General features: G+C 39.9%; 1 long non-coding RNA gene across 1 annotated transcript; it reads left to right on the plus strand.

Moving 5' to 3' along the window:
• The first annotated feature begins 995 nt into the window (after window positions 1-995).
• LOC124171072 lies at window positions 996-25,823 on the plus strand. The gene is made up of 3 exons (XR_006867643.1): window positions 996-1,021; window positions 6,151-6,188; window positions 25,743-25,823. It is a non-coding gene; the product is annotated as an uncharacterized LOC124171072 (long non-coding RNA).
• Window positions 25,824-26,025: the final 202 nt, after the last annotated feature.

The raw sequence follows: 26,025 nt of genomic DNA on the forward strand, positions 1-26,025 counted from the left end.
CCTCCCATCTGACTTCTCCGGGACGTGGTTTTTTTTTATGATTACCGCACTGTGAGTTTTCGCCGCTTCGCGTATTGTTGTCGGCCAACAGTGACCGTGGCATCTCTATGCAGCACTGCCAGCTCCTTTCTTCTGACCGTCACTCTTATCTATCGCCTCGTGCACTAAATATTGCGAGACAACCACTACTCTGTGTTACTGTCTCGTCAAAGTGTCTCCTTCCATACTACGTCACTTTGCACCTAAGCTTCCCATTTTCCCCTAAACTGGAATGAAGAGTGGATCTGGAAAAATAGGACTGATATCGACTTAGTGGGGAGAGTTTATGACAGCTGTCATCTCGAAGTATGTGCGTTAGAATATTTCCCGTGGTGAATGACTCATATTAATATTTGTGTCTTTGGGTGTTGTGCCAACTTCTCTATGTCTCGCAGACAATCGTGTGAGACGGAATTCGGTAGTATTGTGGTTTTCAAAGACATCCTAGTAAGGCAAGGAATGCCATTCAACATTCTTCCTCGCTAATGTTACCGGCGTGTGTTTTAACCTACTGCGGCAAGTCGCGGGCCTTGTAGTGGAGGGCGCTGGGGACTGCAGCCAGGGTCTTTTGAAGCCACGACACTCCAGCTGCGACTGCGAACCTTTATTTTATTTTTTACGAGCCGGTGAAAAAGTTAAGTAGAGCTACAGAAAACTGCGATTTTGGCCTAAAATCGTCGTGATTTAAGCTTTTGTTTAACGACATATACTCCTGTGCTGCGATTAGTGACTTAGCAGGCAAAGTTAGGAATTTATCCCTTAAAGTGACAATGGACGAAATGAACACCAATTGCAGAGATCTGTGCAAGTGATTGAAATGATGAAGCAGTTGATTCACCAAGTGCTGTCACAACCTTATATATCTCGTCTCGTCTTTGAATTTCCAGCCCTCCCTCCGGCCTGAAGCAGTCCTACATTTCGACATACATCATCTCCAAGTGGTTCGGGACATTTTGTATAGTCTGTCAAATCCGTTACTCTGGTAAGTCACATTTATTTTCATTTTGTCGTTTAAGTAATCATGTTATTCCATTTATTCGTCTGTATTTAGTTTCTTGAAGTGCTTTAAAAGTTCTTACTGAGTGTAGATATTTGTAATTTTGTAAGATATAACCTCGTTCTCTGGATCAACGTTTTTAAACGAATCAGACAGACTGTCGACAAGTTGAATGTGTAGAATTCCATGGCTAATAATAATTGAGGCGGCTGTGGTAACTTTCCTCACTTTTTTAATCTTACACGACCGGTTTCAATGCTTACGCATCATTCTCGAGAGCTGTTTTTAAATGAAACTGGTGAAAGAAAAAGAGAGGAGATTGAAAAATAGTATATCAGCAACATTTTTTGTAACAAACTGTTACTAAGGTATTACCTTGGGGGTCGGATGCCAAAAGAATTTCAATTGGTTATTTTTTATTATTTTTTATATTGGTCGTATTATTTACTCAAATATTGGACCGGATTTGGTAAAATAAGTACATCTGGAGCGGGATTTGTACAGTCCGCCTTGTTTAAGTACGTACTCTCAATAATCCATGCATATGGATTTAAATTAACCGTTATAATTTTCCCTGAAACCATGTGCTGACAGTATTTTTATATGAGGGGGTGCGAAGCCAAGGGGTACAAGTGATTTATTTCTTGTCGAAGTTTGGTAAAGTTAATTTTTAAAAGAAATGCACTAAAACTTGGATGCCAAGGGATTCGAGTGAGTGTATATTCTGGGCTGGCATCGAGTAGAAAATCAAATACACTACTAAATATATAGTTCAACTCGTTTGTTTTCTTTGCGTGATATCTGCACATAACTCTGTTTAAAAAAGAAATCATTTGTTCCCCTTGGCTTCTCACCCACTCCTATACTAAGTATTTTTGTTGAAAGTTATTCATCTCACTTGTTGAGAGATGGCCAGAACGATGGTTAGGATCACCAAGCTCTCTTCTCGAATTGTTTGAATGTCCAGTACGCAGTAATTACATAATACTTTAGAGATGAATAATGAATTTGTACAAGAAATATTAACGGATAGGTTCACTCGAATTTAATGTAAAATGATGATAGCTGTAACGTAAGTTTCATGGCAGGGGAATACTGAACGGAGAGGGGAAGTTAAAAACCGTGTTCGGGGTGAGATTGTGGGGTAAGCGAGAGACAGAATGGGAACTTGGAAAATGGAAAAAATGAATGGGTCTTACCCCGAATGGAAGAAGAAAGTCAAAGTTGGGAGGGAAGACAGGGGGAAGACAGGTTTCTGCAAAACACTCCACCTTAACTGGTAGAAAACTTAGATTAAATTCGCAAAAAAGTTATCATACCGCTAATTTATCTCATCTGCTAAAATATGAAAAGCAATCAGTGCTTTGAAATGTGAGGGTATTGCGGACCTCCGTCACGGAAATTAAAGCAGTAAGAAGGCTTGCACTTAATTACCGATTTTCTTTTCGCTCTATTGTATGCTCTATATTTGTACAAAAACAATTGTTTTCTTCGTATTATAAATGATTAAGCAAGGTCAAAACTTATCATGACTCATGAAAGTCAATCAGGAACAGTTCAGTTGGCATAGCCTACCCTGTCTAACGCTTGCTGTAGAAGACTCACCAATGTAAATGCAGTACCAAGCATCATTCGTGTGAATCATAAATATTCTAGTACAGTGGCGGAAAAAATTAACGCAAAGCTCGTTGGCGTCTGAGAGCGGCCAGTTCAGGAACTACTTGTCTACCAAAATTTTGCCCTCGTAATGCTCTCATACAACCGGGAGTTTTAAAAGCAATATATCCCTTATACCGGGGAAATAATCATACCCGTCGCATTATCACAAGGCGCAAAAGATCCAGCTACGAATTCTTCGCCATATTCTCCGAAGTATGCTTCGCCCTCGACTCACCTACAATGGAATCCACTCTCGTCGGGACATAGTGGACACAGCCGACATATTGGGCATTGAGACTGCCCTAACACCCAATCGTTCGGGTGGTGTAGTGGGTAAAGGCTTCATGCTTCGAATCAGGGGTTCCACGGATCGAGCCCCAGTGACGGATGACTTGATGCTGCTCACAAACACACTGTAAATATTTTTCTGATCTTAAAACTTCGCAATATCTATCAATAGGTCCATAGGACGTTGCATGGCTATTGAATTCTTACGCGCTTATTTATTTGTTGAAATTCAACCACCATATTGCATAACCATTTGGGCAGTTGACTGTGGAGTGAATTTTGACTACCATTTCCGCGTCGTCCAGCACCGCTTCAAGGCCCCTAACCATTTGCTGCATGTGCAATGTGTCACGGCTTGCTACTCCTCCCTCATTTCAAGGGAAAATTCCTCGGAAGTTCTGCAGAGCTGAGCGAAGGAAGAACATCAAGCTGCCCAAACTCAATAGTTCTCAATCGGGTAATTTTTGGCGTCCGCGCATGTATTTCATCAGAAACATCCAATCCAATTCAGTCGTCTTTTTAATTATACCTTCGCTTACGACTTACCCCACCATATGCTGCTTCCCACCCACACTCTGCCTTTTATTCCTATTCAATATCACGGCTTCCACATTTACCTCACTGCCAGCGAAATAAACCCCATTCCCCTTTCTTCCAGAAAAATCTAAATTTACATCGCAGATTATTTTCTTATCTTCCGTTTGTATAGGTCAATGCCTGCGATGAGAATCTATAGGGTATTTTAAGCATCCGCTGTAAGGACGGTAGAGAAAGCAATTGCGTTATGTGTGTGCTTGAGCGATTTATCGTGATGAAACGATTTAACTCTCTTTCTTTTGCTGGAACATGTAGACGTATATTCTTGGCTTATTGAACGGCACAGATAAGGTCGCCTTGTCCGAGAAATAGCCTCTTATTGAGCCAATCCTCTTACGCTTTCAATCTGTCTTAGACCTCCAAGAACTCCGCGATATGATCTAATGAAGTCGTTGCCTTTGTTCTCGGGTGAAGCTTGAGGTACAAATGGCGTAATTAAGTGGCGATGGAATTAATTGTGGGTAATTACGTTTCGTTTTCACGCACATTTGGTCGTTCGTAGCGGTTATGGGTGATTTTTTTACTCTTCGTAGGTGTATCATAGATTTTTATCGAAGACAAGAAGTGATATATTTATGGCTGCTTATCTTATTTGCCTCATTCTAAGCGTTGCTAAGGGGACCTACGTGTGGTACATTTCTTGTGGGAAATGCAGAAAACATAATGATTTTCTCCCTATTTTCCCCGGAATAATTTTTCGTTTCCGTCCAGTCCTACAAGGTTTTCACCGTTAAAATATTAATACAATAACCAGCAGGGAATGCTTGTGAATTTTAATCTTAGGAGATATTCTATCCTATTGAAATAATAATTTGTTGAGTTAAAATCCACGGGATTTTTGTTGCATTAGATGAATTGCATTTGTTGCAGGGTGAAGCTCCTGGTAGATTATTAGACCCACACATACCTGGAACATCCCTTATGTCTTCTTTTTGATGTCGTATTTTTTAGCTTGGCTTTTATGTCCTGCACCTAAAATTCTTTTTCTCTCCTATTCGCCTGCTTAATATAGACTTCTCCCGTTTCCTCGCATATGACGTTCATTTCGGTTCTAAAAACATAGGTCCGAAATCGAGCATATTTTTCAGGACGCTGACGTGGTCATGGGGACAGACAGTTGGCTTACGGAAAATATTAGCGAAAGCGAAGTTTTTCCTCCAGAGTATAAAATTTACAGATGCGATCTACGCAATAGAACAGGTAGCGGAGTTTTTATAGCAGTTAAATTACATTTACACAGCGCCACCCACGAAATAATTGACAACGAAATAGAAAGCGTATGGTGTACAATTAAACAACGAAACAAAAGGAGTTTTCATATTTGCTCTTTTTATAGACCGCCGAACTCCGAAGTCGATATTATGTACCTTCTAGAAAATCAAATATCCGCATTTACTCAGGGAGATAGTAAAAGTGTAATAGTAATCGGGGGAGATTTTAATCTTCCATCCATAAACTGGGATACTTACACTGTAAAACCGAATTCAAGGAATAGTGAAATCAGCGAGGTATTACTCAACATACTTGCAAATCAATCTCCCGCCCAAGTAGTTGACAAGCCTACGAGACGAAATAAGATATTAGACCTTATAGCAGTAAGCCATCCTAAGTTGATAAAACAACTCGATATTATTGACGGTATAAGCGATCACAGAGTGATATTTGCAACGTTAAAAATTGGTGTAGCGTCAGCCGTATAACCTGGACGCAATATTTATTTATTTGATAAATGCAACTTAACAAAATTTGGCGAGATTCTTAATGACTCCTGCAAAAAATTTGTAGTTACATCGAAGGACCAAAGCACAGACGTAACATGGAAACACTTCTTAGAAATTCTGCGCCAAGGAATCAACGAACATATTACGCAAAAATTGAAATGTGATAATAAGGAACCTCGCTGGTACAACAACGACGTGAGAAGGGAACTTAGGAAACAGAGAAAACTATACAACTTGTACAGAAAGTCCATTACGACACGTAATAAATTGAAGGAACCTGAAGCTTAAGAAAGTTACGCTGCACAACTCTCAGTAACCAAGAACGACCTGCAATCTGAACAATTTTTTTTTGTCGACCTCGGGGGCGTTGGAGTAAAATTCTCACGTGTCAAATCTAAGGACAAAGGTCCGAATCTTGGCTGCGTAAATTGCCAGTTTTCCACGTCATACGAGTATGTGATCGTCCATTGTTATAAGTTGCCAACTATCCCGATGTGAAGGACTTATTATGATGTTTTGGGGGATATGTGTATAAATGAAGCAATTAAACCAGTGAAGCTTTAATCTGGGTTTTCATCTGTAACCTACGCGATCAGACAACCAGTAGCCCGAGTACATGGTTGAAAGAGGCTATTTTTTGTTTTCTTACGAAGTGGGAAGTTTGATAAATGATGAAGTTATAGGCGTAAAGCACTGAGTGATGGGATTAAAATTATCATACACACTTCAATCTTTTAACTAAATACCTCATTTCTAGTTATTGGCTCTTCCGTAAAACAATAATTTTACGTTTACAAGAAGAGGGCTATTATATTTTATTTTCTAATTTTAAATGTAATTTTATTTCAGGTCGGCCCAATGATTGCATCGATCTGGTGAAGGAATAGGTGAGTCGCTTTTTTCTCTCATGAAACCTTTAAAATAAGTCAAGCCAAACGAAGAAGGTTCTCTGATTGATCGTTAATTTTATTTTTACCTCACCACTTCACGCCAGATATATTTATGGCATATTTTACTTTTTTAAACATTTAATTGGCTTTCCAACAGCGGCAACTGTATATTGATATCTCCTCAAGCAGTAAAAATAGTAAAAATTATATTGCAGGAATAGAAAGATCAGCAACTTTGCAATTTCCTCATAGTAATTTATTGAGACCGACCATGCTTTGGTCACAGAGTAACATTATCAACTCTGTAAAATCATCCACCTTGATATGTTCCACCTAATGGAAACAGCAAAGTTGTTGATCCTTCTATTCCTGCGATTATGGATTTCCAACAAGTTACGCCCGTGACTATTAATTATGAAAATTATATTATTGCATGGTACAAAATATAATTTTTCTACCGTAGTTCAACATGAAGGCGGATCCGTGGTTGGATTGAAAATTATGGAACGTTATTTCTTCTTTATTTATGTGTTGTGATTCGGTCTCTCAGTCTAGCTCATGAGCATCTAGTGATTATCAATTAGGAGCCTAATGGTGGCGCTATGCGGTGATACTGGTTGTACGGTAGAAAAAACGTTTGTTGAAAATGAACAGAAAATCGCCATGAAACAAGATTATTTCGCGTAGTCACGCCTAGTGTGTTTGATTATATGCTTTCATTAACTGCACCATGTCAGCAAACTATGAGGGGAAGAGGGTAGTTTCCTTCATCAAAGAAAACGAAAGGCATTGATTGCGAATCGGTATCCACCATTAGTGTATTCATAATATACAAATTATTTGGTTTTAGAAATCCCAGTTTAGACGAATGGCAACGGTAAATTTTAACCTCATTTGAAAAAGGCCAGATTGGCGATTAACCGCGATTGAGGCGATTCCAATCTACGTGACGTCACTGGGACCTAGTATCTATACGAGTAGATAGGAGTTCCGCACATCAAATATCTCTCTAATAGTCTGAAACTTATCTTTGCCTCTGTTTTTCCTCATTTCTGTCGCTTCATCAAATCGAATAACCCGCAGTGTTATTTTGAATTAATTCCTCCCCATTATACTGTTGAAAATTAGACGCCCGTCTAGTTTACTCCAAAGTTGTGAAATATTTTCATTTTGTACTTGTAAAAACGATAACTATTAGCAATCCCAGGTCCTTATCTATTTGTGAGTATCCTTCTTCATTCTAGAAAGCTTGCAAAACTATATGCTTTACAATTGTGGTCCATTTTCTAACAACATCAAAAATATTAGGACGCAAAATTATCAACAGAGCAGAAGAAAGAATAAAAATTTCGCACGGCGCACAGGATATGACGCAAAATATTACGCCTTCGAGTTCTACCCTTTTTAGTGGCATGAGGTTTTGTTTACCACTCCTCTTTCAGATTGCGTGAACAGATTGAACAGTTGTTGACTTGAAACTAGAACAGTTGTCTTAAGTAATTTGAAAATAAAACTTTTTTCTTTTCATTAAACTTTACTAACTACGAAATTACCGGATTACTGCATCTTTTTCATACTCCCCGAATTGACTCATAAAACTTAAATTTAGTTTCATAAAATTAGGTAGCATCATTTTTTAAGTCCCAGTTTATGATTTGTTAATCTTCCTCGCAGATTTTTGTAATTAACAATCTGGTAATAGGGTGGTTTCTATTATTTTTTCATTGCCTTAATCAAAAGACTATTACTCCTGGAGTACTTATTTCACGCATTTAGATTTTTAAATTGCAATATCTATTTTTCGCGATGAAATAAACCGAAAAAATATTCAAGCGCGCGAACACGTGACGGCTTAGTATGAATGCTGGGATAAAGCCCGTGTGACGTCATTCTGGTTCCCTCTGCCGCCGTGTGAGGTGACCTTGGAGCGAGGGTGTGTGCTTCGCTCCGATGCAGACTTCTAGCAGGTAGCTGAGTACCCTGCTAGCAGGTAACGCTTGGCTTAAATAAGGATCATTATTCCCCTATCAAAGGAAGGAAACTTTCCGAACTTGGGTATTTTTAATGAGTGAATATTAAGAGATGTTTCCCTGAACTCTGTGCCTCATGCATGCATTGGTTATCTCAGACCATGTAAAACTCCTATCTACTCGTATAGAAACTAAGTCCCTGTGACGTCACGTGGAAAGGCATCGCATGGGCGCCAATCTGGCCTTTTTTGAATGAGAATGAAATTGACCGATATCATTCGTCTAAACTGGGATTTCTAAAACCAAATAATGTGGATTTTATGAATACATTAATGGACATGGTGGGTAACGAATCGCAATCAATACCTTTCGTTTTCTTTGATGGAGGAAACTACCCTATTATTTAAAGCAAACTGTCCTTTAATTCTTTTAGTGATAGATGGATAAGGGCATACATGGGGAAGGTTTTAAACTGAAAAATGCAGAGGGATGTATGGCATTTGGCCTTTTTCTATTTCGGAGGCAGACCGATAAATCTTTTCTCAGAACGTATCCGATGTCATTCCTCGGAGAATTGAAATCGCCTTGAAGGGAGAACGGAGGTGACGCCTCTGATGGCGACTCGCCTATTTATAGATTAATCACTAATCATTCTGGATGGGATTGCTTGCTTGAGTTTACTCGGACCACTCCCATCCCGCCTCGATTCCCTTTGTCGCCGTATTTTGTCTTCGTATTTGATTCTTTGCGAAGAAAACAGATGTATGAATAATGTGTTGGTATGTTAGAGCGTAGGTTTCCGCGGCGATGGTCTGATCTCTGCATTTCTCCAGGGTTTTCTTCCGCGTCAGGTTGTTGGTTGATTGACAACAGTTTCGCTGGCTGTCCTGCCAGCGTCTTCAGGTCGAATGTGTCGGCTGTTGGTTTCTGCCTCGCTTATATACTGTAGGCTGGATGGGAGCTGCACTGTGATTGGCTGTCTCTTTGATGACTGTTTTCCATGCGCTGTGAAGGAAGTATCCGTCTTCTCTATTGAAATTCAAAGGTGTTTTTTGAATTTCTATCGCTTCCCTGATTTGTCTAGGGAAGTAGCGGCACTCCTTAACTAAAAGTTTCTTCTCCTCAAATTTTGTGTCGTGGCCAGGTTCCGACCATACATGTTCGGCGATGGCAGAGAGCTGAAACTGCTTGTTATTGGTCGCCCTTTGATGTTCTTTAATCCTCACATGCATGGAGCGGCAAGTTTCCCCTATGTAGGATTTTCCGCAAGAGCAGGGCACCTTGTATACCCCCTCATACAGTTCTTGGTCGTCAAGGAAGCTATCCTCACACTATCCCTTTCATTGCTGGAACGTCAGAGAGGATCGCCAGAATATTAAAAAAGCATGACGTGGTCACCAGATACAACTGTGTGACCAAGATAAGAGACTTCCTCCCCGGGCCCAAGGATATCATTCCCCAAGAACTGTATGATAAAATGGCTGATGGATGAGGAAGACTTTTTTTTCCCGTTATGACTTATCTTTCCCAGCCCTCTAATGAAATTATCTTCATGAATTGCGAAATTGGGTTTGACAATGAGTTAACCCCATTATGATAGAATAGCGGAGCTATAAATAATAGTTTTTCGGTTGTAATCTATCTTTCCATTTCGTAAACCTAATTCTTTTAATGAAGTGAGAATTCAAATCTGATGGAACGATTCCACTGTCCTAATTTGGGCGGTTTCTTTTAGGCTATGGAGATACTGTATGAATAAAAGGCATTAAATTTGTTTCGCGACGAATCAGACTGAATGATGATGAATAAAATAACTGAGATTTCGTGATTAAATTATATTTTTTAACGTAAGCGTATCGTAACTATATTTTCCTTCACCACTTTTGGAATATCGTTTCATGTTCTTACAATTTTAAAGTTGGAGAAAAATCTCTCATGGAAAAAATAGCTGGTAATTTAGAATTACTAAAACCCCCTTTCAAATTTTCTCCATAGTACTCATTCGTTTTTGTAAGTGATCTCTCAAAAGTAAGAAAGTACGCTAACATTCCTTACATCTAATTTTTTTGTTATAAATTTAATGTCAAACATTCTATGATGTCTAGGAACTCCATTTCTGGATTAGGAGAAGGATTGGGTTCAGCAAATATTTTCCTTTTTAACATATGTGTAGTTAATGGGCTCTTTACATATCCGATCGAATTCACAGTTATACCCCTCTGACTCCGCTCATATTTGTTCCATTAAAATCTTCTTATCTTCCGTTCAACGAAGTTGATGGTGTAGTTACCACAGTTTCCCGCGATCAGTAATTTTTCTGGTCTATCATTTGTTTTCTAAGGTTAGAAATTAAATACTAATTTCATTCCACTGCTGTTCCGAAATTCTTGCAATTCATTCGGTTTACCGATTTAAAAATGATTCCAACGTTTTTTTTTGTGCTGATACCAGTACTTGTACAATGTTTGTTTGTAATTGTTATTGTCGCAAATGATGGTGATGTTTAAGACAGAAACCACATTTGTTTGCTACAGTATGTTTTGTCGCAATCTGAAGAATTTCCTCTGAGCACAGTTTGACCGAAGAAATGTTATTGAAGTATCATCGGTTTCAATGTCTCGACCACGCTCCTACATTACCATGCTGGTAATAAAGAATTTGTTGATTGAAAAATGTCCGTACCACATAATGAAAGCAATTCCTTGTATAGTGCGCACTTAAGTATCTTTATATAACGTCAATATTTAGTGCTATTATTATAAATAAAAGACACTGTTACTTCCACAGTATATTTATTTTAATCTATTTTTTTACCGGTTTCGGCTGTTACACCATTACCAAGTACAGAAAATGTTTTATGTACTTTTTAATAGCGTAACAGCCAAAATCGGTCGAAATAAAAAAAAAATATATCGTGGAAGTAACAAAGTGTGTTTTATGCATAATATGGAGCCCTTCCACCACGTGCAACCTCCAAGTTTGCATTTAATTTACTGGAGTATTTAATTCTTGATGGTTCGAAATGTAGCGTGTAAGCGTCAACTAATATGAATTATGCAGGATCGTTAATGGCCTCATGAGTTCGAAAGAGCTCTTCTCCCGATGAGTCGTGTGCTGTGTAATTAGAAAAATAATGTAGTTTTCTAAACGATCAACAAGTGGTAATTTAACATGATTCAACTTGTATTTCGCTCCATATGTTCAGTCACCAGTGAATAGGAACAATGAATGCTATTTAAATGCTCCACTTGCATATCCTAGTGAACAAGAGTGTAGGAGTTGATTTCATTCTTTAAAACTGTGCAACCGTAAACAGCTGGGAGCTATCAAGCAAAAGAACTACAGGAAAAACTGTTTCTTTTTTGCCTCTATTTCCTTGAGGTATCTTACCATGCCCTTTTGGGTTGACCCACGTGTAATGAATAATGAAGAAGGCAGTCTATTTGGGGAAATAGTATTTTTTTATTCCTTTTATCCTTTTAAAAGCTCTCGGTCCTTACATTAGCAACTTGACTGGACGTTGTAAATGGAGACTTCATCCCCTTTGAAAAATGTATACCGACGTATAAAGGATACGCCAATTAAGACTTCTCCTACGCGTTTGTTTGCACTGAATAACACGGGAAAAATTCAGCTAATTGGAATTGTTTGCTTAAAAAATATTTTACTTTCATTTACCTCCCGACCAAAACCTGTTACTTAACTAAGTATTATATAAACTGTGTATATTCAGAAAGTTAAGGGGAAAATTGATGATTTCGAGTCAGATAAGTTAATTTTAAAATGTCCAAATATCTGATGCATTAACTTCATCATGAATATAGAATTCATATCAGACAGTTTCTAGCTTTCATGGCTTACCGTTAGTGCATACCATTATGCTCTTATTTTAAAATATCTAACAGTAGGAATTTTCTGAATGGAATATTTTTGCTCACCAGCCCCTGGTATCTTGTCATGCATTTCCATTTTAATAATATGTTGGGATTCAAAGGCGAATTTTTTTTGAAATACCTATTTAATGAAGAAATATATCTATACTTCACGTTATTACTTCAAACCCAGGATCACCGAGCTACGTAGGTATATTTTAGTCAATCTACATGTTTCACATTTGTCAAATTGTCCTACTCCGGCGTTCACAACTTGTAGGAATCTATGTTATCAGGAGGAAACACCTTATTTGTCAATTCTGTCTCTTGTGAATAAATTTTTATCGATTACATCGTTATTCAAAAATTTTTTTTCGAAGGGTGAATATATTGTGTGAAAAGGGCTATGGAAATCAAATTTATTTCAATGAATGTTTGAGCAGTTGCTAGTAGTCGAAGAAATCGAGTTTATTTATCTACCACCCTAATTAATGAAAAAATGATTCGTTGATACAGTCATATTACTTCAGATGAGTGGACCTAACATTGTTTAAATATGCCAATTATATTCTCATTTGACCGTATAGATATTTAGCTGTAAAATTTTGAAGTGCAGGCGGTAGCATTAAATACTTCTTTTAAGGAGGAAAGCTTTAGAGAAGCGAACCAGATATTGCTGAACGAAATGAAAACCATGTGAAGCGGAGCGTAATGGAAAATACAAGTGAACAAGACTAAATTTGCAGTCCTCCATGTCTTTTTGTTTAGATTTCGCGTTAGTGCAAGTTTATTGAAGTTTATTATCACGTATTCCGTGTGTTCGAAACGTTCCTTAAGGTGAAAAATGGTAGATAAGTGATATTTTAAGAACAATTCTTGATGGCTGTTGTAGCGTTAATATGGTGATGTATAAAACTGAACACACTCACCAAGGATGAACTTCACCATGAAAAAATATTTGGCTTAAGCCATCTTCTCGACAGCGGACTTCAGGATGAGTAATAGTACCGATCAAGGTGTTGACGTCACGACTCTACACTAGAGCACTTGTGACGGAAACAGGGCTCACCAAGCCACTGCCGACAAAATAAACCTTACTCTGTCGCAATTCTGCAACGAATAATTCCAAACCCCTGTACGGAAGAAGTGACTTTGCACGCAGTCACGCGCACGGATGCAAAGTTAAATTCACCGACGGATGAAGTTCGTCTTGAAAAAGATATAGCTTAACCAGGATTTGAATTCGGAACTGACAGGCTTCTGCTGCTTCTGAAAGACATCCAAAAGTACCAACGCTTTGAGAGGATGGCTTGGTGGTTTGATTGGCTGATACTGATCGGGAGATCGAATTCGAATCCTGGTTATCCCTCCGTCTGCCAGATGACAGGCCATTTTAGGGCCAGGAACCAAGCCAGTGGCTTTTACGCCCGATCACCCGGGCAGGGGCTGGAGAGTAAGGAAAAAGGAAAGAAGCGCCACCGCGATAGGAGCCCGACGACGCCTCTGGGAAGGGAAAGGTGCGGAAGGGACGGGACGGGGAAAACACTTCAACGCTATAGAAGCGAAGAAGGCCCACTTAATAGCGAAACCAAGCATAAGCATTAATGTTCTAACGACCTTGAAGGACCGTTCTATGAGGTATAATGATCCAGCGATCAAATCCTTAGATGTACTAGAGATACTGTGGGAACGAGACACCAAGGACGGGCTCGCGGGTTACACTCCTAAGGCAGGGATTCTAAGCGCTAGCTTTTTTCCTCTGCCCACAGGAGGGGAAGGACAGGAAGGACAAGGAAGGAAGCGCCGCACAGTGGTCGGAAATCGAAAAACGCCGGACAAAAGTCCGAAATGGCTTTTTTGAGGTAGACAATTGAAATTTGGCGCAAATACGGGGAAATAGTTGCTGATTTTGAAATAGAAAGTCATTTTTATTAAGTCTCAGCCGTTATGGAGTTACGGAGGCTTAAACATGACGAAATTTCGAAAAACTTGCCATTTATCATTTTTCTTCGAAAATGTAAAAAGTTACGCAGATGGTAGAGCAGTGGATGGATTTTCATGAAATTTTAAACATGATCATCTGTCATTATAGTTTCTTGCCAGTACTTTGCATAAGTTTCAGACATTTTTGTTGATATTTGTGTGCTGTAATGTATCAAAATGGCGGAAGCTTTTTTCAAGCAAAATTTCACTTAAAGCAGTCATTATCTTTTTTATAAGAAATATGTATGTCGAGATATTTCGCAATAATACTAACAAAACATATTTAAACGTTTGTCTGCAAAAGGTTTGGGAAAAAGTTTGCGGCCCTGAGAGAAAATTCGAATTTTCGACCGCGCGTCGCGGTCCGGCTCCACGCGGCGGACCCCGGTAATATCGATTGCGTGTGATGGTTGAAGTTGCTTGCACCTAAATTCCTCAAATTTGCCTTTTTCAAGCAAAAAACACTTTTGTGGATTCCCTAAGGTTCTATATCGAAGATATTTTGAAAGCAGTATTGGTCATTAGGTCATAAAATGGCGGACATTTTGTTAGGCAAAAGTTAACATAAAGGAGTCATTATCTCTGGTTTTAGAAAAATGTATATCATGATTTTTTGTCAGGGTATTAAGTAAAAATAATTATAAAGTATTCTGCAAAAACCTGTGGAAAAAGTTTGCGACCCTGAGAAAAAATTCCAATTTTCGATCGCGTTTCGCGGCCCGGCTCGGCTCTGCGCGACCTCGAAACTCCGACTCCCCGCACCGACGAATTTCTGAGGACCTTAATGTCCTGTATTCGTCTTACTCAAGACATCCATGCTGTCAATGATAACCAAATGTCATATATTTATTATCATAGAGGGATACTATATCCAGCGCATGTGTTTGTAGACTGTGATGCCTAACTGTGATGAATATGCCTTTCTTCGGTTACTCCACGGAATTTTCCGAGTAATTATGAACTCCTTCAATTCCTGAGTGCACATGAGGGTGTTTTGTTCCTCATACACTCTTTTGTGGAAGGGTGTGGGGTTGGCTGTTTTCCCTTTCCACTCTCTTTGCATTTTCAAACTGCAAGCCGCCAAATCCCTCCGCCTTCATAGCACCATGCGACTCGGTCCCTGAGGGAGTTTTTATGACACCGCGCACCCTTTAACAGTTATAATGGGTTTTCCCTGGGTGGACCATCCCTATCCTATAGAAAATGCATGTTGAGCAGTAGTTCTATCTTGGCATTTGTGGTGAAGTGATGTGGTGAAGTGAATTGGGAGAAATCTGTTCTGATAAAATATTTTTTTACTCGCGATATTGAGTGTGAGTGATAGGAATCCTTACCGAGTTTTTTTTCGAAGGTTTACATCAGTGTTTTTTTCCTCAGCAATCCACACCTTATTCGAGGTAAGATATCTGTCCATGTGTTTTTACCTGGTGTTAGTCATTCGTGCTTTTTCGTCCCAGTTTTCTTACGTCCCTTGAACTATTTTTTACAAACTTTCTTCAATACCGATTTTTCGCCCCTACTTTCTGGCGTTATGTAGCCTATCGTTGTTGAACAATTTGTGGAATGGGTAGATTCATTCTATTACATTAATTTTCAGACCTTAGACAAGTTTTTCAGTCCTGATTGGATATGTCTTCCAATTTTATCTCGCGGCTTGATCTCCATAATACATTGATGGGCATAAAGTTCAAATCACCTACTGAAAAAATGGAATATTTGGTGGATTTTCTTGTGCGAAGATTTGATTTAGGTCAATTTGATGACGCTATTAGAAGTCTTCGTGAATTTGTCAGAATAAGCTCTTTGTTGCCCTACTTGCAAAGGTGGAATAGAAGTTCTCGGAATAAAAATACATTTTTAAAGCGAAATAACGCATGGCTCATGGAGTCGATGAACTTTCCTGACACCGTGCGTCAGTATTTGACTAGCACTTCTGCTGAGACTAGTAAGTGCCATCCGGTGAAAACCTTCCTTTTTCATTGAACAACATAATATTTTTATTCTTGGGTTATTTACTTTTAAATAATTACTTCCTAAGTTCACTGGGAAGGCCGGAAATAGATTCTAGTGTTTCCTCGGAGAGATCAAAAAGACGTAAGGTCCAAAATATTAAAATGTCTTCCTCTGCTGCGGAGCTCGCATTGGCAACCTCTCTTAGTTTAAGGGAGGAAGGAGATATTGCGGCCGCCGAACTACATTCCGAGGTAACGACAACCACTCCTAGTAGGGCGAGAAGAGTTTTGTCTAAATGGAGAAAAAGGGATAATCCCCAGAGGGAAATGACCCCTGAAGAAGCTGTGTCTCTCGTTATTACAACTGAGCTAACGAAGAGTCAGTACAATACACTGAGACGCTCGGCTCAAAAGTATAGACACAAGCTTTATCCAAGCTACGATAGAGTCCTAAACGCGAAAAGTATGGCATACTCCGAAGGAATCAGGGTAACTGAAAACATGTGCGAAGTGAGTCTTCAAACTCTCTTAAATCACACAGCTTCGCGAATTCTGTCATACGTTTCAACTGCTGAAACCTCATATGATGAAGTAGATTGCACACTAGTGTGCAAATATGGATTTGATGGCAGTTCGGGCCATGCCCAATATAAGCAATTGTGGGAACTATCTGACTCATCAGATGAGTATTTATTTATGAGCTCCCTGGTGCCACTTAGGTTACTAGATGACAATACAGGAATGAGATTCACGTGTCTATTTTATCTGTAATTTATCTAATTGGAATCATTACAGGAATTTTTAGTACCTACTTTTAATATTCCAGGTGAGATATTATGGGCGAATCCTCGGCCATCTTCTATGAGATTTTGCCGACCTATTCGCCTTCAGTGGCTAAAAGAGACTAGAGAAGTTGCGAAAGCAGAGAGAGATTACATAAAAGAACTGATTGATGGATTGGATAAATTGAATTTTAGGGGTTAATCAGTAGCATTCAATTTGCTATTAACAATGATAAACCGAAAAGTAAGGCCAATTCCAATCTAAAATGCAGTAAATTAATACATGGCTTAAATTATTAATTTATTAATCAATGCGATGAAACGGCGACCGATTAAGGTCTTCAGAAATTCGTCGGTGCGGGGAGTCGGAGTTTCGAGGTCGCGCAGAGCCGAGCCGGGCCGCGAAACGCGATCGAAAATTGGAATTTTTTCTCAGGGTCGCAAACTTTTTCCACAGATTTTTGCAGAATACTTTATAATTATTTTTACTTAATACCCTGACAAAAAATCATGATATACATTTTTCTAAAACCAGAGATAATGACTCCTTTATGTTAACTTTTGCCTAACAAAATGTCCGCCATTTTATGACCTAATGACCAATACTGCTTTCAAAATATCTTCGATATAGAACCTTAGGGAATCCACAAAAGTGTTTTTTGCTTGAAAAAGGCAAATTTGAGGAATTTAGGTGCAAGCAACTTCAACCATCACACGCAATCGATATTACCGGGGTCCGCCGCGTGGAGCCGGACCGCGACGCGCGGTCGAAAATTCGAATTTTCTCTCAGGGCCGCAAACTTTTTCCCAAACCTTTTGCAGACAAACGTTTAAATATGTTTTGTTAGTATTATTGCGAAATATCTCGACATACATATTTCTTATAAAAAAGATAATGACTGCTTTAAGTGAAATTTTGCTTGAAAAAAGCTTCCGCCATTTTGATACATTACAGCACACAAATATCAACAAAAATGTCTGAAACTTATGCAAAGTACTGGCAAGAAACTATAATGACAGATGATCATGTTTAAAATTTCATGAAAATCCATCCACTGCTCTACCATCTGCGTAACTTTTTACATTTTCGAAGAAAAATGATAAATGGCAAGTTTTTCGAAATTTCGTCATGTTTAAGCCTCCGTAACTCCATAACGGCTGAGACTTAATAAAAATGACTTTCTATTTCAAAATCAGCAACTATTTCCCCGTATTTGCGCCAAATTTCAATTGTCTACCTCAAAAAAGCCATTTCGGACTTTTGTCCGGCGTTTTTCGATTTCCGACCACTGTGCGCCGCCGCGATAGGAGCCCGACGACGCCTCCTGGGAGGGGATAGGAAAGGAAGGGAGGGGACGAGGAATCCCGCACCGTCACAAGGCGGGCGGGTCCTACCATCAGCGAAACCAAGCATAAGCTATTAATGTTCTAACGACCTTGGGGGATTATTCTATGAGGAAGAATAATCCAACGATCAAATCGTTAGATTGTACTCGAGACACAATGGTAACTAAACCCTTGGGCCGGGTTCGCGGGATACACTCCTGAGGCGAGGACTATAAGCGATTAGCTTTTTTCCTCTGCCCCCAGAAGGGGAAGGACGAGAGGGAACAAGAAAAGGAGGCGCCGCCGCGATAGGAGCCCGACGACGCCTCCAAGGAAAGGACGGGGAGGGAAGGAAGGGACGAGGAATCCTGCACCGTCACAAAGGCGGGCAGGTCCTACCACTAACGAAACCAAGCAATACGCAATTAATATGCTACCAATTTTAGTAGATTTTCCTATAAGGAAGAAAAATCTATCGATCAAATCGGTAGATTGTACTCGAGACACAGTGGATTTGAATAAAATAAACAAAATAGCGAATCGTTTAGGGTATCAATCTCATTCGCTTGGTATTAGAACATTCTATCCCTCACGCCATTCTAACACTCTGCATCGTACCTTGGCTGTTGCTCTTGTTGCGCTGCCTTTCCAATGCTAATATTCGTTCATGTTTGATTGATCGGTTGTCGTGTAAAAAAAGTTGGCAATGTATTTTCGCATCAATCCCTGAAAACCTCAAGTGTGCGCATCTTTTATGTCATTTTTTATCATCAATATATTTTAGTGCTCGTAATTGGCGAATTAGTGATCATACCTTATAATTGTTTGTTTCTGTTAGATTGCTAAATATTTTTATTCACTGACATTTCACAAGGATTTCCAGAAATATTTATTCTTAAGACAGAGCCATGAAATTGATGAGGTACATTTTTCACAATTTCATTAAAATGCACAGCAATAAGCATATCAACCGTATAATGTTTATTTCGATGACCGTTTCCGAATGTTGAATTTATTGCCCGTGAAACACTGATATAAGATTGTCATTGCTCCAATAATGTTTTTTCGTTGCTAATTACTGTGTTAATGAATACTCAGCCACTGACGCAATCTAATGATGTTCTTCTGTCATAAAATTTGAGCGCAACTGTTGGCGTAACGACTCATGATTTTTCCCACTCTCCACAAATATGGTGTTTTCACAACTTAGTCTCCAGATGATAAAAAATAAATGCTTTTCATCGGAAGAACTCACCTCTGACCGTATTACATCGTCTGTTTGGCGTAATGTACCAACGCGTAGGGAAAAAGGTTGGATACATGAACAGTTCCATTTTTCTAACCATACATATTTATTTCATATCAATACCATCCTCGCACTGGTTGTACTGAATCAACTTAAGCCTTAACCGGTGACGTGCGGTCTTACCCCCCATTAGTGTATTCATAAAAAACAAATTATTTGGTTTTAGAAATACCGGTTTAGACAAATGGCAATGGTCAATTTAATCCTCATTTGAAAAAGGCCAGATTGGCGCCCATGCGATGCCACTCCATGTGACGTCACAGGGACCTTATTTCTACACGAGAGGATAGGAGTTTCACGTCGTCTGGAGTTACCAATGCATGCATGAGGCACAGAGCTCAGGAAAACATGTCTTAATAATCTCCTATAAAAACTGGCTGGTCGGAAAGTTTCTTCGTTTGATAAGATATTAATAATCCTTATTTAACCCTTTCACTGCTCTGGACGTACCTAGTACGTCCGCACGGCAGACTGCTGTGGACGTACTTTTCCTTCGTCCCTGCCATGCGGTCAGCACTTTCGCCGAAGCACTCCGAAGGGTTGCTAATCCGGGACCAGGAATCCTCGACCAGCTCACTCACGTAAAACCGTCTCCTCGACCCTACCAGTGGGGGGCCTCCCTCCCGAAAAGTGACCGCTCTGACTGCAATTTGAAAATCAATCGATTAATCCGATCATCAAAAAATGATTGTTTTCATCGCACTTCTGCCAATCAAGCAATCAATCACGTCTTTGAACCGTGTTTCTGCAATGAAAAATAACGATTTTGTTAACTTTGCTAAAATAGCCATTTTCCCGTTGTCCGCACCCACGCAGACGGTCCTGCGTGGGTGAGCTGGTCGAGGATTGGGTCGCGGATTAGCGACCCTTCGGAGGGTGTACACACCCATCCTGGAAGTACCTGCTCCATGGGCCCACGAAACGCATTTTAACATTTTCGCCGCATGTGAGGAGTAGGTTTTCGGAGAGTGAACAGCAGCGAAAGGGTTAAGCCAAGCGCTACCAGCTAGCATGGTACTCAGTAACCTGGTAGCATGGTACTCAGCTACCTGCTATCATCCTGCATCGTATCAGCACTCAAGAGCCTCGCCCCAAGGTCACCTCACTTGCGGCAGCGAGAAGCAGAACGACGTCGCGTGGAGCTTTTCCCAGCATTCATACTTACCCGTCGCGTTTTCGTGCGCTTGGAAATTTTCACTTTTCATTTAATAGCAAAAATAGAAAGCGTGAAATACGTACTCCAGGAGTAATAATCTTTCGATTTAGGCAATAAAAAATAATAGGAAACCACCCTATTGAACAAAGGATTGCTCGACTGAAAGGAGAAGGTGATTATTTTATGAATAACTTCACAGAGCTGATAAGGCCCTATTGATGAATCAATAAATTCACAGAGGAATGTAAGTCATACGTTAGTTTATTCAGTCTGACCAAGTAATACATTGTTCCACCTTATTGTTAAGTGCAACACAGTTGCAGCCACAATTGGAAAAGAGAGGTTTTTTGTAAAAGACAACACTCGTGTAAACTGAGATTAGTGCCGGACTTTTTTACGTCTATTTTTTGTATAAATGATCTCCTTAATCTAAATGTAAAATTAGTTTTTCCGTGATAGCTTTAGTTTTTGAGACAAAAAAATCGGCGTTTTACGTTACCAGAGTTAAGGGCGCCTATAAGATACAAAACAAATCTACAATGAGTTTATTATTTTTTATATTTTCCAGTAGAATGGAAGAAATACATTTTCCATTAAGATGTCGGGAGCGCGTATTTACAACTGCACTTGTAAAAAATAGCATCCTGTAAAAGAGTAAGTAGCCACTTCTGAAGCCTCGTTCCCGATATTTTGAAGAAGGACTTCGGCATAATTATATCTCGGAAGGTTGGAACAATAATCTGCCATCATTTGCGTACTTCATAGCCATTTGTAGCAGTCTTGCATAGTTTTTATATCGTAATTAAATTTATCACTTTATTCTTCACTCGTACTTGCAAAATTCTGTAAAATGCAGTTCATGAAGCTATGCTAATAGTGAATCTTAATACTCATATTGCCTGTCAGGCTTCCAATATTTTTTATCATCACGCGTACAAACCTTATGTAATAATTGCCTCTGTAACATAAAATTGTGTACAGTATCATCAGACGATCTTCAAGCATTTTTCTCAGCCTCATTCATTAACTTCACGAACTCTATCTAGCTGTCAAATTTGTGGGCCATCAAAAATCCCAGTATTAAGTTTCTCAGAACTAATTTGTGGCATTTTCCCATATTTATTCAGAGCCTTCAACAGCTGCTCCTAAAGGACTTCTTTCTTGAGCAGTGGAGGCAAAGTTATTTTTTGCGGTTTAACCAGATAATTGCTTAGTATGGTTTCTCTACCACAAAATGCTTTATTTCTCATGCCACTCTTTTCTCGACCAGAGGCTATCTCTGTCCTTGCTATCCCAAGCACGTCATAAATTAGGACATTTTGTACGGCTCTTAGTAGTCGAAAGAGAAAGATTTGCAATTTGAATCCACAGAAGTTATCCGTCGATGTTTTTGATAATTCTTCACTGCCACAGCAATGGTACGTATTCTCCTTTCATTTTTGTTGATGTGAAAATAAAACTGAGAAAACTTGTAGACAGTATTAATCACGACTCATTGCAAACTCGGCTTAGAACTGTAAATGAATAGATTGCCATTATCGGAAATGCACTCGGGAAATTTCATTTTCTTCGGGATTTTCTTAACATCACTCACTCACTCACTCACATCACTTTCATAACTCACAGAGTGGAAGACTCTTGAGAACAGTAGGGAAGCAAATAATTTTCTCCTGTAAGATAAAAAGCAATATCTGTTCCATGTTCTAATATATTCCTATAATTTTACCGAAAGATAAGTAATTCAGATGCTGTGTCAGGAAGGTCAAGGTCTCGGGCGAGGGCATTTATGAACCGGTGGTTTTCTGCATCGGTGTGACATCTGGATGCAATTAGTGAACGATTTATTTTTTAATTATTAATTTATAGGTTCCTTTGTTTAATAAAAGGAGTATTTTAGGTTCTATGAAACTGTAGAATTTCATTCCGAATCATATTTTAGTGTTTTTTTTCTTCCTACAAGGCAGTTAAGTTTTGATATCTGAATGTATAACGAAGTTTGAAATCTATGCTTGGCCCCCTTTCGAACTTCTTCACAAGATTATGTGCCTCCGCAAAATCATTATTAGCTGGCCGCACTCTTCCGTTGTTTCCCTTCCCATCTTTCTTTACCGACGAATATTCCTTCCCCGTAGCCACATGGTGTGGATCAGCTGGCAGTTGGAATTCCGATCCTCCCAACCCGCCTAATGCTACTATCGGCCAATCTAAACCATGACAGTCAGGTCGTATTGGACGGAAACATTTAATTTTAGCGTGCAAAGGAATGTTAAGAATTTGAGTTTAATCAGAAGCGTATTTCACAAGTTCTAAGTTATCCCGACCCTAGGTTTTCTTTAGGGAAATTGAGTTTAATCTCTTTCCAACTTGAGTGTCATACATCAGTTTCTATCATCGCATTCGATATCCTTAAAATGTAAACATTAATTAAGAAATGAGATGATATAAATCTTTTCGTGTTAATTGTGACAAAAGGACTGAAATAAGAATATTTTCGGAAGAATCTGTACACAAGGATGTGTGCCAATGATCAGTAACACATGTGTTCACATAAAGGCAGCCTTGTTTGAACATGTAGTATTTTTTTCAATTTTACATCCCAAAATAAATACAATTCCTAGAGTATGCCATAAATATTTTTAAATGGAAAATTTTAAAATTTAAAATTACTTTCGCTTATTTAATATTACATACATTATTCATAACTTTTATGAGCCCAATTTTACCTTGCGGTAAGCTACGGCTGCACTTTAGGAATATTTCTAAATCAGTTTCAAACGACTCTGACTCTATTTCAGCAAAATTATAACCCAAAGAATTCAGCCGGTAAAAAAATTTCATTCCACAATATAATTATGAAGCTCTGGAGTCTATGATTTTCGGTGATTTGTGCTCGTTTAAATATTTACAAACCAATCTGTGCTGTAAATTTGTTCCACTCAAGTGAATCAACAGTAATGAAAGTATATTTGTTTTATTTCTGCAGCAATGTATACATCTTCAGATTTCAGACTCAGTTAGTGATCGGCTTGCAATTTTGCTCATTTATGTAGATCATACGTGAGAATTAAACCAAGTATGGAAAACTATATTGTATTGTGTCTTGGTACTGGATCGGAATCATATCTCAAGGGTAGTGGAATCATATGTGGACCTTATAACAGTAGACGTATGTGTGTTACATGTTCGCCTATTACTACAACACGATGCCCCGTGCCGCTTTTGTGTTGACAACACTTCTCTTCTTGTCATTGAGTTGTGCTTCAATGGAGCAGCCAGTGGTTACTATCATTGACCCGCAGGGCGCAATTACATGTAATGAGATAAAACTGTTGGCGCCCGCGACATAACGAAGTTGGAGCACGTAGGATCGGCAAATGCTTGATTGCGTAACTTGCTCACCGCAGCCCATCCTCCTTATGCGATTACACTAGCGATTCGATTTCTTGGCCCCCCATTGCGTTCCAACGACGCTCTATCCTCTCGTATCACGTGACAGTGGAAACGAGACACCCAGGGGGGGCTCGCGGGTTGCACTTCTGCGGCAGGGACTGTAAGCGCGGGCTTTTTTCCTCTTCCCGCAGGAGGGCAAGTACTAGAAGGAACAAGGAAGGAGGAGCCGCCGCGATAGGAGCCCGACGACGCCTCCTGGGAGGGGATAGGGAAGGAAGGGAAGGGACAAGGAATCCCGCACCGTCACATAGGCGGCCGGGTCCTACCATCAGCGAAACCAAGCTTACGCAATTAATGTTCTAACGGCCTTGGAGGATTATTCTATGAGGAAGAAAAATCCAAGGATCAAATCTTTAGATACCGTGACAGTCTTCCGGCGTGCTTTTGGGCCTCGGCTGAGGGCCCCACGGCGCGGCGTCCCCACGGGAGCGCTGGGCCCTCATGCGGCCGGGAACCGCTTCCCCGCACCGCGCCGCGCATCGCCGGGAGTAGACAGTCGCAACCCCCTCACCCACTCCCCTCCCCCTCCTATCTTCACCACTATTTCCCTCGCAGTTCGGCAGTTCACTCGACCGGCTCCCGCCGCGCGTTACTACTCACTCCACTCCTCCCACCAACCCTCTGAAGTCGAACTCGGACGTGTCTCCCGATCCCCCGCCGAGGGAGACGCATTCGCCGATGACGAGCGACCCTCCGCCGCCGTAGTACCTGATGCCACTCGCCGGCCGGACGTCGGACGCGCCCGCTTGAAAACCGATTCCTCTGCCGCTGCCGCATTATTTTTGACTTATCCTCTCGAGTCAGTGACTCTGCTACGTAGAGTGTTTTCCCTCCCATCTGACTTCTCCGGGACGTGGTTTTTTTTATGATTACCGCACTGTGAGTTTTCGCCGCTTCGCGTATTGTTGTCGGCCAACAGTGACCGTGGCATCTCTATGCAGCACTGCCAGCTCCTTTCTTCTGACCGTCACTCTTATCTATCGCCTCGTGCACTAAATATTGCGAGACAACCACTACTCTGTGTTACTGTCTCGTCAAAGTGTCTCCTTCCATACTACGTCACTTTGCACCTAAGCTTCCCATTTTCCCCTAAACTGGAATGAAGAGTGGATCTGGAAAAATAGGACTGATATCGACTTAGTGGGGAGAGTTTATGACAGCTGTCATCTCGAAGTATGTGCGTTAGAATATTTCCCGTGGTGAATGACTCATATTAATATTTGTGTCTTTGGGTGTTGTGCCAACTTCTCTATGTCTCGCAGACAATCGTGTGAGACGGAATTCGGTAGTATTGTGGTTTTCAAAGACATCCTAGTAAGGCAAGGAATGCCATTCAACATTCTTCCTCGCTAATGTTACCGGCGTGTGTTTTAACCTACTGCGGCAAGTCGCGGGCCTTGTAGTGGAGGGCGCTGGGGACTGCAGCCAGGGTCTTTTGAAGCCACGACACTCCAGCTGCGACTGCGAACCTTTATTTTATTTTTTACGAGCCGGTGAAAAAGTTAAGTAGAGCTACAGAAAACTGCGATTTTGGCCTAAAATCGTCGTGATTTAAGCTTTTGTTTAACGACATATACTCCTGTGCTGCGATTAGTGACTTAGCAGGCAAAGTTAGGAATTTATCCCTTAAAGTGACAATGGACGAAATGAACACCAATTGCAGAGATCTGTGCAAGTGATTGAAATGATGAAGCAGTTGATTCACCAAGTGCTGTCACAACCTTATATATCTCGTCTCGTCTTTGAATTTCCAGCCCTCCCTCCGGCCTGAAGCAGTCCTACATTTCGACATACATCATCTCCAAGTGGTTCGGGACATTTTGTATAGTCTGTCAAATCCGTTACTCTGGTAAGTCACATTTATTTTCATTTTGTCGTTTAAGTAATCATGTTATTCCATTTATTCGTCTGTATTTAGTTTCTTGAAGTGCTTTAAAAGTTCTTACTGAGTGTAGATATTTGTAATTTTGTAAGATATAACCTCGTTCTCTGGATCAACGTTTTTAAACGAATCAGACAGACTGTCGACAAGTTGAA

The sequence above is a fragment of the Ischnura elegans genome, chromosome X (genome assembly GCF_921293095.1).
Source record: "Ischnura elegans chromosome X, ioIscEleg1.1, whole genome shotgun sequence".
Lineage (NCBI taxonomy): Eukaryota > Metazoa > Arthropoda > Insecta > Odonata > Coenagrionidae > Ischnura > Ischnura elegans.